General features: G+C 38.2%; 1 protein-coding gene across 8 annotated transcripts in view; it reads left to right on the top strand.

The window, feature by feature from the left end:
- PKP4 (plakophilin 4) overlaps positions 1–13,898 on the top strand; it is a 228,263-nt gene that overhangs the window by 28,690 nt on the left and 185,675 nt on the right. The gene's annotated exons all lie outside the window — the stretch shown is intronic.

The following is a 13,898-nucleotide window of genomic DNA, read 5'->3' as shown; positions in this document are numbered from 1 at the left end:
GATTAGGTCACTTTCCTACCTGAATGACTTAACTGTTGCTCTGTGATAGACTGAAAGCCTGACCGTGGTCTTCAAGGCCTTTTGTGGCCCACCCTTCTCTATAATTAGAATGTCCCAAATGACAGCCTGGCCTGTATACAAGGCCAGATTTGCAGCTACTCTTAAAACAATAGTCATTGTTTATTAAGCACTTACTGTATGGCAGGCACTATTCCACACATTTTATGTGAATTAACTGGTTTAATCACAACAACTCTACAAGCCAATTATTATTAGCCCTATTTTACAGATGAAAACACAGAAACACACAACAGTTAAGTCATTCAGAAATACATAGGGAGGAAATGGCAGTGCTGGAATCTCATCCAACCCACTTAACCCTAGACCCACGTTACTATCTGAGATGAGATAGGCTGTCCATGTAACCTATAACACCACTGTTCATAATTTCATATTTGTCGAATTATTTGAAGCCTCCCCAAGACTCCAAGCTGCATGAACCGTGCATGTTTAGAGCCCATTACAATCACCTGAAGTGTACTGGGTGGTCAGTGTTTATTTGTTGAATGAATGAAAATGATTTTATGTGATGAATCACCAAGCTTAAACATGAGAATAGGGCCTCTTTTATAAACAAAACGTTTAACCCTTTAGTTCATTGTCATTTGTAAAATGGGAGAATGATACTGAAATTTCTGTATGCCTGTTGGATTCTAATACAAAAAAAAGTGTAACCTCATAATGGCTAAATATTTGTTTTTGTAGTTTTGTTTTTATCTCAAGAATAGACATTAATTAGTTTATGTTCAGAAACACCCATCCTTAATGTCAATAATTAAAATACATTGGCATATGTAATCTAATTTAGGTTATGTTTACAGTAAATTGTTATTTTATTGAAAACCTTTTAAATAGCAGTTGTTACCAAATAAAAATACACATTCTAATTTTGGCCACATTAAATTTTTTTGTTTCTAATTAAATCTATGTAATTATTAATAGTGGAGTTCAAAGTAAAAGAATTACAAAAAATGTAATTTGATAAGGAAAATTGGATTTTATAACATTAAATTTGTAATCATAGCATTATTATTTTGAAGATACTTGGCAGCTCAATTTTTTTTTTTTTTTTTTTTTTTGAGACAGAGTCTCGCTCTGTCGCCCAGGCTGGAGTGCAATGGCGCAATCTCGGCTCACTGCAAGCTCCGCCTCCCGGGTTCACGCCATTCTCCTGCCTCAGCCTCTCCGAGTAGCTGGGACTACAGGCGCCCGCCACCACGCCCGGCTAATTTTTTGTATTTTTAGTAGAGATGGGGTTTCACCGTGGTCTCGATCTCCTGACCTCGTGATCCGCCCACCTCGGCCTCCCAAAGTGCCGGGATTACAAGCGTGAGCCACCGCACCCGGCCGGCAGCTCAATTTTTTAAATTCTTACTTTTATGATAGGCTATAATTAAACTAGTTGTTTCCTATGTGAATATATGTAGATATGATATAAGGAGAAAATTGTATTATATTGTTTGAGGTATATAGACAATATTAATTGTATCTTGCAAAGTAGAATTTTTTCCTTTGAGGTTATTACTACAGTAATAAATCATGTTGAAGTGAAGAAATTTACACAGCATATGACTGAATATTTTCCACTGTATCAAATCTAATGGGTTTTGGGAAAACCTATAGTTTGGTAGCAGTATAGAACTGAGTTTTCGGTAAAACTGAGTGTTTAAAGGACGAAACTTCAAAGGGCTTTGAGACCCGTAAGACCTACAGATATTATTCAGCTTTCTGAGCAGTATTCTAGTTTACTAAGAGTGTGGAAGGTAATGTGGTGAGGCAAGGGGCGTTCAGAACACAGTGACCTATATTCCAAATACAACTCTTCTAAACTATAAGGCAGAGAATAGACTAAGTAAGGCATAAGTTAGGACCTGCCACATGGCAAACTGATTTTGGGAAGCAGTCTAGAAAGATACTTGAAAGATGTACTGATGTATAATGCCAGCAGCAGGCCATTGTCATGGTATAGAATAATGGTGATATATATTATATATATTATTCTATACCTGGACTGGCCATTGTCATGGTATAGAATAATATAGAATAATGGAGAAGTCATTCTCCCTTGCTTGGGATGGTCTGTCTTAAGCACGAGCAGCTTGAGGCTGAATTGTAGACAATAAAACGTGAGTCCAATGACAGTCTTTGTAGGTTGAGTAAGAGTACTTGTGTACTAGCCATTTTAGTTGTAATGCATTCACAGAATGATTACAGTCAGAATTGCAGTAACATTTTAAACACAAAGGAGACTATCTTCATGTCAGCTTCATAGTTCTGTACCTATTCCCAGCCCTGTGATATATTCCGTATGAAATGTTACATCAGCATCCTTATATAAAGCATACCTATAAACTGGGCTGGGACAGAGAAGTAGTGGCCAGAGAATGGAGTTTGTCACACTGATTCAGCCTGTGGGAGTGATTTTCACACTGCCTGTCAGCTTTGTGTGATAGTTAAAAACAATTTGCAAGTGACATAGTAGAGCCTTAAGGGCATAAATAGGAATTTTTAACTGGCACAAAGCCTTTTTTTAAAAAAAGCACATTTGTATAAACCAGTGTTTCTATATAGTTTCTCATTTACTGGTTGTCTTCACCATAATCTTTGGAAGTGCATAATCTTATAATCATTATGTGTGTTTTACACATGAGAAAACAGTAAAAGAAATCCATGATTTGCCTTAGGATCCTGCAACTTGTGAGTAATTCAATCAGAATCCAAACTTTAATTTTCTGATGTATAAAGAAAAGGCCTCTGGTTGGATCACACTGTTGCTATGAGTTAATATGGGCGATGTCATATGTATAAAGTACCCATGAGTTTAAAGTTTTGGTTTGTTCAAGTATAATGTTTATACAATTATTCAAGTTAAATTTAGATAAATACATGCTGAAAGAACTTGAAGGTAAAAATAGTTTCTGCAAATACTATTCCACACTTTTTCTTTATACCACTTTGAATGCTGAGTAAGGACATTGTACTGTACCAGCCCAGCATAGTTCTGGCTTATAGAGACTTGATGGTGAAAGAAAGACTGAGGAAGAGAGAGAGGAGAGAGAAGGGGGAGGGAAGGAGGAAGGAAGGGAGGAAGGAAAAAGATTTGACAAGTGAATGTGTTTTTTAAGAGAAGCTCTTTGGGGAATAAATACAGTCTTGAAATATACCATGTAAAATAAGTTTAGTAGAAAACTATGGAGATGTGCGTAAATCATAAATGAAAATATTGATTTGTTTCTTCAGTTGTGGAATTATTCATTTCTGATTTCTTTGCATAGGCTCAAACTATATTCTAGGTAGACCCTTTATGTTTTTCAATCTGTTCCATCTATATCCACAAATTTATTACTGCCACCTACTAAATTATTTATAACCATTGTATGATCTGATTTTTGTATACATGTGTTGCTGTATAAGTTTCACATTGTCATGAAACCAAATTATAAAAAAATTGGAGGCAAGGGGTGAAAGATCTAGGTAGTGTATGAAAGTGTAACAAGTATTTGTTGAGCCTACTATGTGCTGGGGCATCCTCTTTAACACTTCCTAGGCGTCATACCCCGACTAAAGTTCCTTCAGCTTCTCATCAACACTTTTCCGCATTTTCTTCTGAGATGACTCTTCATTTGTTTTTATTCTGACTATTGAAGCTTTTCCAGAAATGGTGCCTTGCTAAATTCCCATATATACCATGTGCTCTTTTTTTATGTTTATTATGCCCCTTGTATTGTCCCACTACCTCTAAGTAATGTGGGGAAGCAGTCACAGAGAAGAGAGATCATTGCCAACCCTGTTTTGATTCTGTTTGACACTCACTGTCTCACTTATATCCAGGTATCCTTTCACGAGTAGGTTTATGGTAGGCAGCTTTAAGATAGCCTCCAGTGATCCCACCTCCTGGAATCCATGCCTTTGTGTAATCTCTGTCCCTTGAGCATGCCTCAATTTATTATTCATTTCTAATGAATAAGACTATTCATTTGGGTGATAGTATATCACTTCCAAGAATAGCAGTGTTAACAATATCTCAGTGTTATCAAGGATTATCAGTGATTCTTGATGGTGTTCAGGAGAAAGAGCTTAGAATTCACTCCTGAGTCAGGGGAAGAATGAAGTCTATGGGTGTTTAAAAGAGAGCTGTCCAAGGAGCAGCTGGAATCAGATAGGAACAGGTGTGCAAGGCAGTGTGTCTTCGAAAGATGTGTCTTCATTTGCATCAACTATTTTAACAACCTTGGGGAAGGCATTACATCTTTCAAAGCCGTTATTTTCTCATCTGTACAATGGAGTTCAACTTGATGATGATGGTTTTGATAAATCTTTTCAATTCACATTCTCTACATCCAGAAATCCAATATTTTACATTTTGATAAGAAGATTTTATTTAAAACAAAATTCATCCATATACAGTGGAGTCATTTTTTTTCCTTCAGAAATCATTATTGTAGGTGTGAAATTTATATAACATCTAAAATCTTTTGATATTATTTCTCTGGGTGTTAGCATATCTGGGCTTCTCTTTTTTGAACTGCTATTTATAGTAACTTTCTAGGGTTTTGCTTTTTATAGTTATGGAGTTTTAATGTGGCCACACTATCTTAATCATTTCGAGTTTGTGTCCCTGACAAATCAAAGAGATTTCTGACGCTAAAACCTATCAATAACCCTTCTCAGAATTCCTTGCTAGAAGAAAATGATTGGCTGCTTGTCTTTTGCTCCTCCAGTGGAGTTGGTATGTCATCCCGGAAATCATCTTCTGTACCTAAAATGTTCCAGCTACCCATCGCAGCACTCAGAATGCTGATTTGGGGCTTCCCTGACTCCTCTGCCCCCTGCAGCTGCCTTAGCTGGATGCAGGGTTTTTGCTGAGGCTCTTCCCATGCTGTTCTAAAGATTTATTAACCGTTTCTTTTCAGTGTTACAATATCAGAAATGAAATTCTACTCACTTGCTGCATTTAAGCCTTATGTTATTCATGTCATTTACAAAATGTTCTTTCCTTTTGGAATCATTTGCAAATCAATTTAAGCTGTGTTTATCAAGCAGGACAAAAGTATACATTTTAAAAAATATAATTATGTCCAGCAAAACTCTCACAATCTATAGTAGGAAAACCTTAAGGTGAGAGGAGTTTGGATTCCTCAAGTGTGGCTCTAGTGCTAATGAGCCTCAAAACCCAGGCGCAGCCAGTTACTTCACCTCCTTCCCCCGTGAACAAAACAACTAACAGTGTGAATCATTTTTCTTCAGCTCTTGCTCATTATTAAGACAACAATTAGGGGAAGCGTTATTCTCAGATTGTCTTTTTAAAATAGACACATTAATGGTACTATATAAAACAGTGAGATTTATTTAAAATATTTTCAATTTAAGGGGTATGCAAATCATTAACACCAGATGACATCTACCTAGAATTTTTTAAAAGGTGGATTTGGGATACTTGTAGCCAAAATGTACAAATTTAGCTTATAAACAGTTACTGTGCCAACGGATTGGTCAGTGCAAATTGAAGGTGTCGATGCAAGAAGATTTAGAGCTTTTGTTGTCCATCCTTCCTAAGCTCTGGTACCTCCCTGATAAGAGACCTGGTCACCAAATTGATTCAAAAAAAAAAGAAGATGGCAAACAAATGTGATACTTACAAGAAAAAAATACTAGAATATTTTAGGGGTTTAAAAGATGCATAAGTAAAGTAAATGGATTTTTCTTAGATTTTCAAAAAGCTTGCAACAAATTTCCACTTGTTATTTTTAAAAGAATGCTGTTGATTTTTAAATGGTAAGAATAGCTGATTTGTCATAGAGGATTGAAGTTTAGAAATGGGAAATAGCAAGTTGGGATAAGCAGGCATTTTTCTGGAGGAAGAAGTACAAATAGGGTTCCTCAGGAGTCAATGTGGACAATAATTTTAAACATTGATTTAATCTGTCTTAAGGAGCGCATGAGTCTCTGTAGGTTTACAGTAGCAAATCCCCTGGAAGACTGATCTGACCACCTCCTGTTTATTCTCCTTGGCTCTGGAGTCTGTCTTTTCTGTTCACATTGCTGCTCTTTATATTGGAGAAATTCTTTAGTTGGATGTTAGCGAGGGTTGAGCTGTTCATGTACCTCCATTGATGGCATTTGTCAGGACCAGGTCAGTGTTTTATTTCTTTATCCCCATCTTCTAAGTCTACCTCCCACGGCTGTAGGCATTTCTAATGTGTTTAGTGTTTTTCTTTTTGTTTGTGTGTGCTCTTGTATAATATGTATTTTGCATTATGTAAATCATTACATAAATGTTGTTATTCTCATTCAGTTAATATTTTTCACTTAGTTTATTTTAAAGATGTGTCCCTGGGTGGTGTCTGTATTAGCTTGTTGATTCTGACTGCAGTTGAGTATTTCATGATATATATCCATCCAATTTTATCTCTCCCCTCCTTCTGTGATGGTTATTTAGATTGCATTCACCTCCTCACCATCGTAAAAAGGGGTGTGTGATCCCTTGGGACCTGTGTGACAGTTTCTTTGGGAAATATGCCTAGTACCAGAATTGCTGCATCATAGACTATGAGTACTCTTACTTTGCCTGAGCTGTGCTTTGCTGATACTCTCTAGAATGGCTACATCCATCTATATATCTCCACAACCCAACACTTGGCGTGGTTCAGTCTGCCAGGTGTAAATCAACTTCATTTTCAGTTTGTATTTCTCTGACTACTTATGAACTTGATAATGTCTTCATCTGCTTGTTATCTTTTTTGGAGTATCCTCTTCTGTAAATTTTTTGTCCATACCTTTTGCCCAGTTTTCTACTGGGGGTTCCAATCTTATGTTGATTTGAGGGACATCATTATATTCTGGATATATATCCCTTATTATGGCGTTACAAAAATCTTTGATATCCCACTTGCCTGTAAACTTTATTGAACAGAAATCATTAAATGTGCTATCAAAATCATCGTTTGTTCTCCCCCTACCCCCCACCCCCCACCCCGGCCATATAGCTTGAAGGTTTTGTTCAAATGCTTCTCTAGCCCTAGTTCTCAAGGTATTCTTCGTGCTTTTTTATTTTTATTTTTATTTTTTTTTGAGACAGGGTCTCACTCTGTCACCCAGGCTGGAGTACAGTGAAGCAAGTATGGCTCACTGCAGCTTCGACCTCCCAGGCTCAAGCAATCCCCTCACGTCAGCCACCCTAATAGCTGGAGGTGAAGTAGATGGAGCACAGGTACGCATCACCATGCTTGGAGTAATTTTTAAATTTTTTGTAGAGACGATGTCTCGCTATGTTGGCAGGGCTGGTCTCAAACCTCTAGGCTGAAATAGTCCGCCTGCCACAGTCTCCCAAAGTGCTGGGATTACAGGCTTGACCCATTGCACCGGGCCCCTTCTTTTAACTTTATAGTTTTACTTTATACAGTTTGGCTCTCTTGCACCTGGAGTCTACATTATGTCACTGCCCTGATTGAAAAAAACATCTAATGGCCTCAGTTGCCCACAGAGTGAAACCAGGCATCACAGGGAATAGGAAGCTCCTCAGAATCTATCTCACACCTTCCCCCGTTCAGATATTCCCACGTGGTCTCTTATTCACCTTTGTATTCCAAGTATACTAAGTTTGATATCTTCTAAAAGCACCCTCTGACAGGAAAATGAGCATCGTGATGTAATTCAAAAGGTATTTTCCCTACTTAAATCATTTGAAAACTTATAAAGAGGTATTTCTTTTGTTAATTTTTAAATGGAGATATTTGTATTTAAATTATAGAAGTAGTACATTCCCATTGTTTCAGAAGTCAAACAGTGCAGAAATGTACAAAGTAGGAAATGAAAAGTTCTGAACCCCAACCGTTTCATACGTTTGTTACGTAGAATCATACAGATGAGGGTAGTGGAGGAAGGATGACAAAACCTTAATGCCTAGGCCACTTCCCAGACCAGATAAACAAGAATTGCCAAGGTGGGTCCCAGGCGTTGGTATTTTTTAACAGCTCCCTAGGTGATTCTAATATGCAGCTTGGTTAGAAATAACTGGCTTTTACAACACTTGAAAAAATAAAAACATCATACCAAACGTATTGTTCAGCACCTTGACTTTTTTCCCCCGAGTAATTACTAAGTGGTATTTAAAACCCTACCTTTGGCTTAAAATTTAACTGTAATGAAAAATTCCATTTATTTTTGAAAATGTTTTCAAGCATGCAAGCCCTGTTAATCAATTTGATTAACATTATAGAGCAATTATTATTATTATATTTTGAGACAGAGTCTTGCTCTGTCGCCCAGGCTGGAGTGCAATGGCACGATCTTGGCTCATTGCAGCCTCCACCTCCCAGGTTCAAGAGATTCTCCTGCCTCAGCCTCCCAAGTATCTGGGACTACAGGCACGCACCACCACGCCTGGCTAATTTTTTGTATTTTAGTAGAGATGGGTTTTCAACATGTTGGCCAGGCTGGTCTCGAACTCCTGACCTCGTGATCCACCCACCTTGGCCTCCCAAAGTGCTGGGATTATAAGCGTGAGCCACCGTGCCCGGCCTATAGAGCAATTATTATAAAAGGATAAAGTATTTTGAATAATGGTAACTTTTGACTTGCATATAATAGCATAAAGTTCTTCCCTTTTTACATTGGGACTCAGCTTGTCAAAATTCATAATGAATGGCCAGAGTCCTCATGGGTACTATGTTTTTATTCCAAATGGTAGAACATATTCAGGTAGTCAGTAGCAACTAAGGTTTATAAAAATAAGAAACCGAAAAAGCAAGCTATGCAAAGTTAATTTTTTTTAGCTGAGGAATCATCTTTGTCTTTTGTTTGTTTGTTTGTTTGTTTGTTTGAGACGGAGTCTCGCTCTGTCACCCAGGCTGGAATGCAGTGGCGCGATCTTGGCTCACTGCAAGCTCCGCCTCCCGGGTTCATGCCATTCTCCTGCCTCAGCCTCTCCGAGTAGCTGGGACTACAGGCGCCTGCCACCACGTCCGGCTAATTTTTTGTATTTTTAGTAGAGACGGGGTTTCACTGTGGTCTCGATCTCCTGACCTCGTGATCCGCCCGCCTCAGCCTCCCAGAGTGCTGGGATTACAAGTGTGAGCCACCGCGCCCGGCCTGGAATCATCTTTGTCTTAATCTCAGTTGCTTCCTGTCCACTGATTGCTTCTCCTTAAGTATCTTCTGTCTCCTCAGATTTTAACAACAGCCAGCAACCTACCTTCACTTCCAGAGAGCTGTACTGGCACCCACTCTCCCCCACACCAACCCCAACCCTGTTTCCCTTTGGCTCCCGCCACCCTGCTTCCCCTCCTGCCACCCTGCCCCGGCTTTGCTCCTGAGGACGCTCTTCATCTGTCTTGCCCATTAACACTTGACTACCCACTCCATGGGAAAATTGCTTTCCTTCTTTGCCTGTTACAATAGTATTTTTTTCTGTCTCCTTTTATCTTTCTGGCTCTTAACTTCTTAAGTTCTGTTTCCAGCTAACCACCTTCCTCCTGCGTACCTTTTAAAATTAGTTTTCTTCTTCTTACAGAAGTGTTATATGTGTTTACAGTAGAAAATGCAGACTAACCAAAAGATGGACTACCCATAATTTCATCATTTAGAATAGCTTTTTGGTTTTGTTTCTTTAAGAAAAGGGGATTATGCTTCATAGGCGTAGTCTTTATACATAACCTTTATTTCCTCCCTACCTAATAATACTTTTTTTCTAAACTGTTTATTTTTAATGTTGGTTTTAGTTTTTTATTTTAAATTAATAGGCATGTAGTTAAATAATATTGAAAGCCTTATAACAAATTATAACAGTCCTTTGACCACCTTGTCTCATTCTTTTTGCCAGAAGTGTATACTTTCAATTACTTTGTCTATTTCTTCTGATATTCATCTCCTTATTTCTAAATAACATATTATTTTTTAAATCATTAATCTTAGATATTATCTATTATTGTTAATACATAGATGAGAATCTCTGCCTTATACCCCTTTGCTCTCTTCCTGTTTTCCTAATAATGACAGATCATGATTTTTTTATAAATTACTATTTATTGTTTCCATTATTTTGACTATATATATCATTCACCAGTGAGCCAAATAGTTTCTCATCGTTTTTTAAGTACAAATGTTTTTTCCACCAATGGAAATACCTGCCTCATTTTTCCATTTCCTTAACTTCGTTTTGATCTACAGCCAAATCTTCTCACACCCTCCTTTAGCCTCTTAGTGCCATTTTCCATGTGGTTACCCTAGCAGCTCATCAGTGAATCCCATTTAACCCTCACATTTGGGACCAGCCGTCTGCCCTCCTTTTCCAGGCTGGACTGGTTGCTCTCTAGGCGTGCTGCACAGTGTCATTAATGCCTGAGTAGCCCTCTTCCAAAACCGAAGTCAGTGACACAGTGACGTTAGCAAATTGAGAGATTTGAGAAGGTCTCAAGAGGCTTCTAGTCCCCGTAGGTGTCTAGCACTGCTGCCTGAGGGCATTGAGCAGCATTTGGCCTGGGCTTCTGTTTTGTGAGTGCTGCTCACTCGGCAACATGCTTTCCTCCTTGAGGTTTCAGGACTGGTGAGCTTTTCCTGCTAATCTAGGTCGTACTGTTGCCTTTCTCTCCTCTTCCCTCACTCTCCCCCTTTCCCCACTCATGTGGACCCCTTCTTTCAGTCTTCTTTCATTCTCCAGTGTGATTATTGATTGCACTACTAATATTTCTTGGTTTTTGAGGAAGAAGTGAATGGAGTCCAGGGGTGCAAAATTCATTTAAAATGAAGCTGACATTTTCATTTCAGACTTACCAGGAGGGAGGCAGATTCTTGCCATAATAAAAGTTAGATCTTTTTTAATATAGTTTAGGAACTTTAAAAGATAAACACTGATGAGAAGGGAAAAGCTATTTGTACTTAGCATACTGCTTATTTGACTTCAACTAAGAAACTCATCCATTACACCAATTTAGGCATCTCATATGTTTCTACTACTCTAGGACAGCAGAGTATATATTTATATTATGTACTTTTTTTTTTTTAACTTGTGGAGGGGAAAATGGGTTCTGTATAAAACAAGAAACGCTTAGCCCTAAAAAATGTGACCTTTATATAATCTTACTTGAAGTTAGTTGAAATATCAATTGTGCCAAAAAAATATACTTGTAAACTAGAGCGTTATTTGCAATGGTATGAATAAATAAAATGTGGTATTTGAAAGTAGATGAGCGAATTATGATCCTGACATGTCTGAAGTGATGATTAATACCATTAAGGATGATCTGTTTTGGAATAACATATTGAAACTAGGTAATCATGGATAGTAAGGCACTTTAAAATATGGTAGTAGATTACTTTCATTATTCAGTTATTTAGGTTTTTAATATGAAATTTTCTAGACCAATTGCAAAGACTTTTTCAAAGTACTAAATATTCGCATTATAAATAAAGTGCACTTAATGGTTCTTTTAATTTGTAAGCAAACAGCAAATGATTTTTTATAACCAAATGGAGATTTTAGTTTTGCTATTTGCTTGTTCTTTAACTTTGGGCAGATATTTAAACTGTTTTGAACCTATGTCCTAATCAGTGAAGTGAGGATCGTTCCTACCTCTAGAGGTTTTGCAAAAACTTTAATGAGATGAAATAAATGATCATTGCTCTATTTTTTTAAAAAAAGTTCTGCATTTTTAGTAGTCAGGAAAATTATTAAATCAATGAGGTGGCTGGGTACGGTGGCTCACACCTGTAATCCCAGCACTTCAGGAGGCCGAGGCAGGCGGATCATGAGGTCAGTAGTTCGAGACCAGCCTGGCCAACATAGTGAAACCCTGTCTCTACTAAAAATACAAAAAATTAGCCGGGCACGGTGACGGGCACCTGTAATCTCAGCTACTCGGGAGGCTGAGGCAGGAGAATCACTTGAACCCAGGAGGCGGAGGTTGCAGTGAGCCAAGATTGCACCATTGCATTGCAGCCCAGGTGACAGTGCAAGACTCCATCTCAAAAAAATAATAAAAATGAAGTACCATTTTTTTTCACAGATTAGGCTGACAAACACTGGAAAGAATGATAAAATCTCATGTGGATGAGCATTGGCAAGTTGGACTCACATTGCCACAATTCTTCTGGAGAGTAAAAAAAAAAAAAAAAAAGCCCAGAAAGTTCACTTGGCTCATCACTTCTAATGTGCTATAAGGAAATAATCAGACAAGTGGACAAAAACTATTTTCTGCCGAGTCATTTATACTATCAAAAACTCTAAATATTAGTAAATCAGACAATGAATTTTTTTGTAGGCCTTAGTAATAACTATGTTTAAAAAAAAAGAAGTGTCTGGGTGCCGTGGCTCACACCTGTAATCCCAGCACTTTGGGAGGCCGAGGCAGGTAGATCACTTGAGGTCAGGAGTTCGAGACTAGCCTGGCCAACATGGCGAAACCTCGACTCTACTAAAAATACAAAAATTAGCCTGGCGTGGTAGTGGGTGCCTGTAATCCCAACTACTCGGGAGGCTGAGGCAGGGTAATTGTGTGAAAACAGGAGGCGGAGGTTGCCGTGAGCTGAGATTGTACCACTGCACTCCAGCCTGGGCGACAGAGCAAGACTCTGTCTCTAAATAAATAAGAGGGGTATATGTATATATTTTTAACCTTTCATTGTGGTAAATCAATATCAGTTTTAACATATATTTTCTTTTTTGTATACATTTTTACTTGAAAATATTTTATTTTATTTTATTTTATTTGAGATGGAGTCTCACTCTGTCACCCAGGCTGGAATGTAGTGGCACAATCTCAGCTGACTGCAACCTCTGCCTCCTGGGTTCACACAGTTCTCCCGCCTCAGCCTCCTGAGTAGCTGGGACTACAGGCATGCGCCACCACGCTCAGCTAATTTTTTGTATATTTAGTAGAGACAGGGTTTCGCCATGTTGGTCAGGCTGGTCTAGAACTCCTGGCTTCAAGTGATCCACCTGCTTCAGCCTCCCAAAATGCTGGGATTACAGGCTTGAGCTACCGCACCTGGTCCAAAAATATTTTAAATAGAAATTTGATAGTTTACCTAATAAATGCCATGTTATGTTTTCTTTTTTAGCAGTGTATATTCATTTAAATTGAAGGCCTTGGCTTTGAGGATTGAATTTATCGATTCTGTGAATTTGTTGGTGCACCCCTCTTGACAGTGTACTACAAATCAAAAGTGGTGGTAGATCAGTCTCCTGTAAACACTCTTCTTCCTTATGGTCCACATCCATCTGTCCTCTGGTCTGAAATATCTATCTCCTTTTTCATTTTCACCTGTGCAAGTTCAGAAGTTTTTCATTTCTTGCTTTTAACGAGAATCTCGTCTTTTGTCTCTCCAGAATTTAGCCTTCACGTGTTTACATGTTTCCCCAAAATGTTCTTACTTCAGAACAAAGGAAGCTGACTGAGAAATTTGAGAGTCTCAGTCAGTGTCTCTCTTTCACTCTCGCTCTCTCTCGCCTTCTCTATGTGTGTGTGTGTGTGTGTGTGTGTGTGTGTGTGTGTGTGTGTCTCAGTCTCACTCTCTCTGTCTCTGTCTCTTCTTTATCCTCCTGGGTAGGTGGTTCTTGATGAAGGAAACTCTCAACCTATTATGAATTCTTCCTGTAAAAAGACATTTAGGTTCCTGCACTCTTGATAAGTTGCCTTTTTCATTATATCTTGAAAAAAATTAATGGTCTGAAGTCCCACTAATAGATTTTTTCTATGCATTTTTAGTGATATGTTGATTTCCTTAAAAGAATAATTTGGTATTATACAGATGTGCCACGATTCTTCACCTCTAGGAACTTGAAGCAATTCAGCTTGGTTAAAGATGAATCAGGTTCTTTAGGCTATCCATTGGACAGTGCC

Source organism: Nomascus leucogenys, chromosome 17 (genome assembly GCF_006542625.1).
Source record: "Nomascus leucogenys isolate Asia chromosome 17, Asia_NLE_v1, whole genome shotgun sequence".
NCBI classification, from domain to species: Eukaryota; Metazoa; Chordata; class Mammalia; order Primates; family Hylobatidae; genus Nomascus; species Nomascus leucogenys.
The sequence above is the reverse complement of the archived record's forward strand: the minus strand, read 5'-3'. Positions and strand labels throughout refer to the sequence as shown.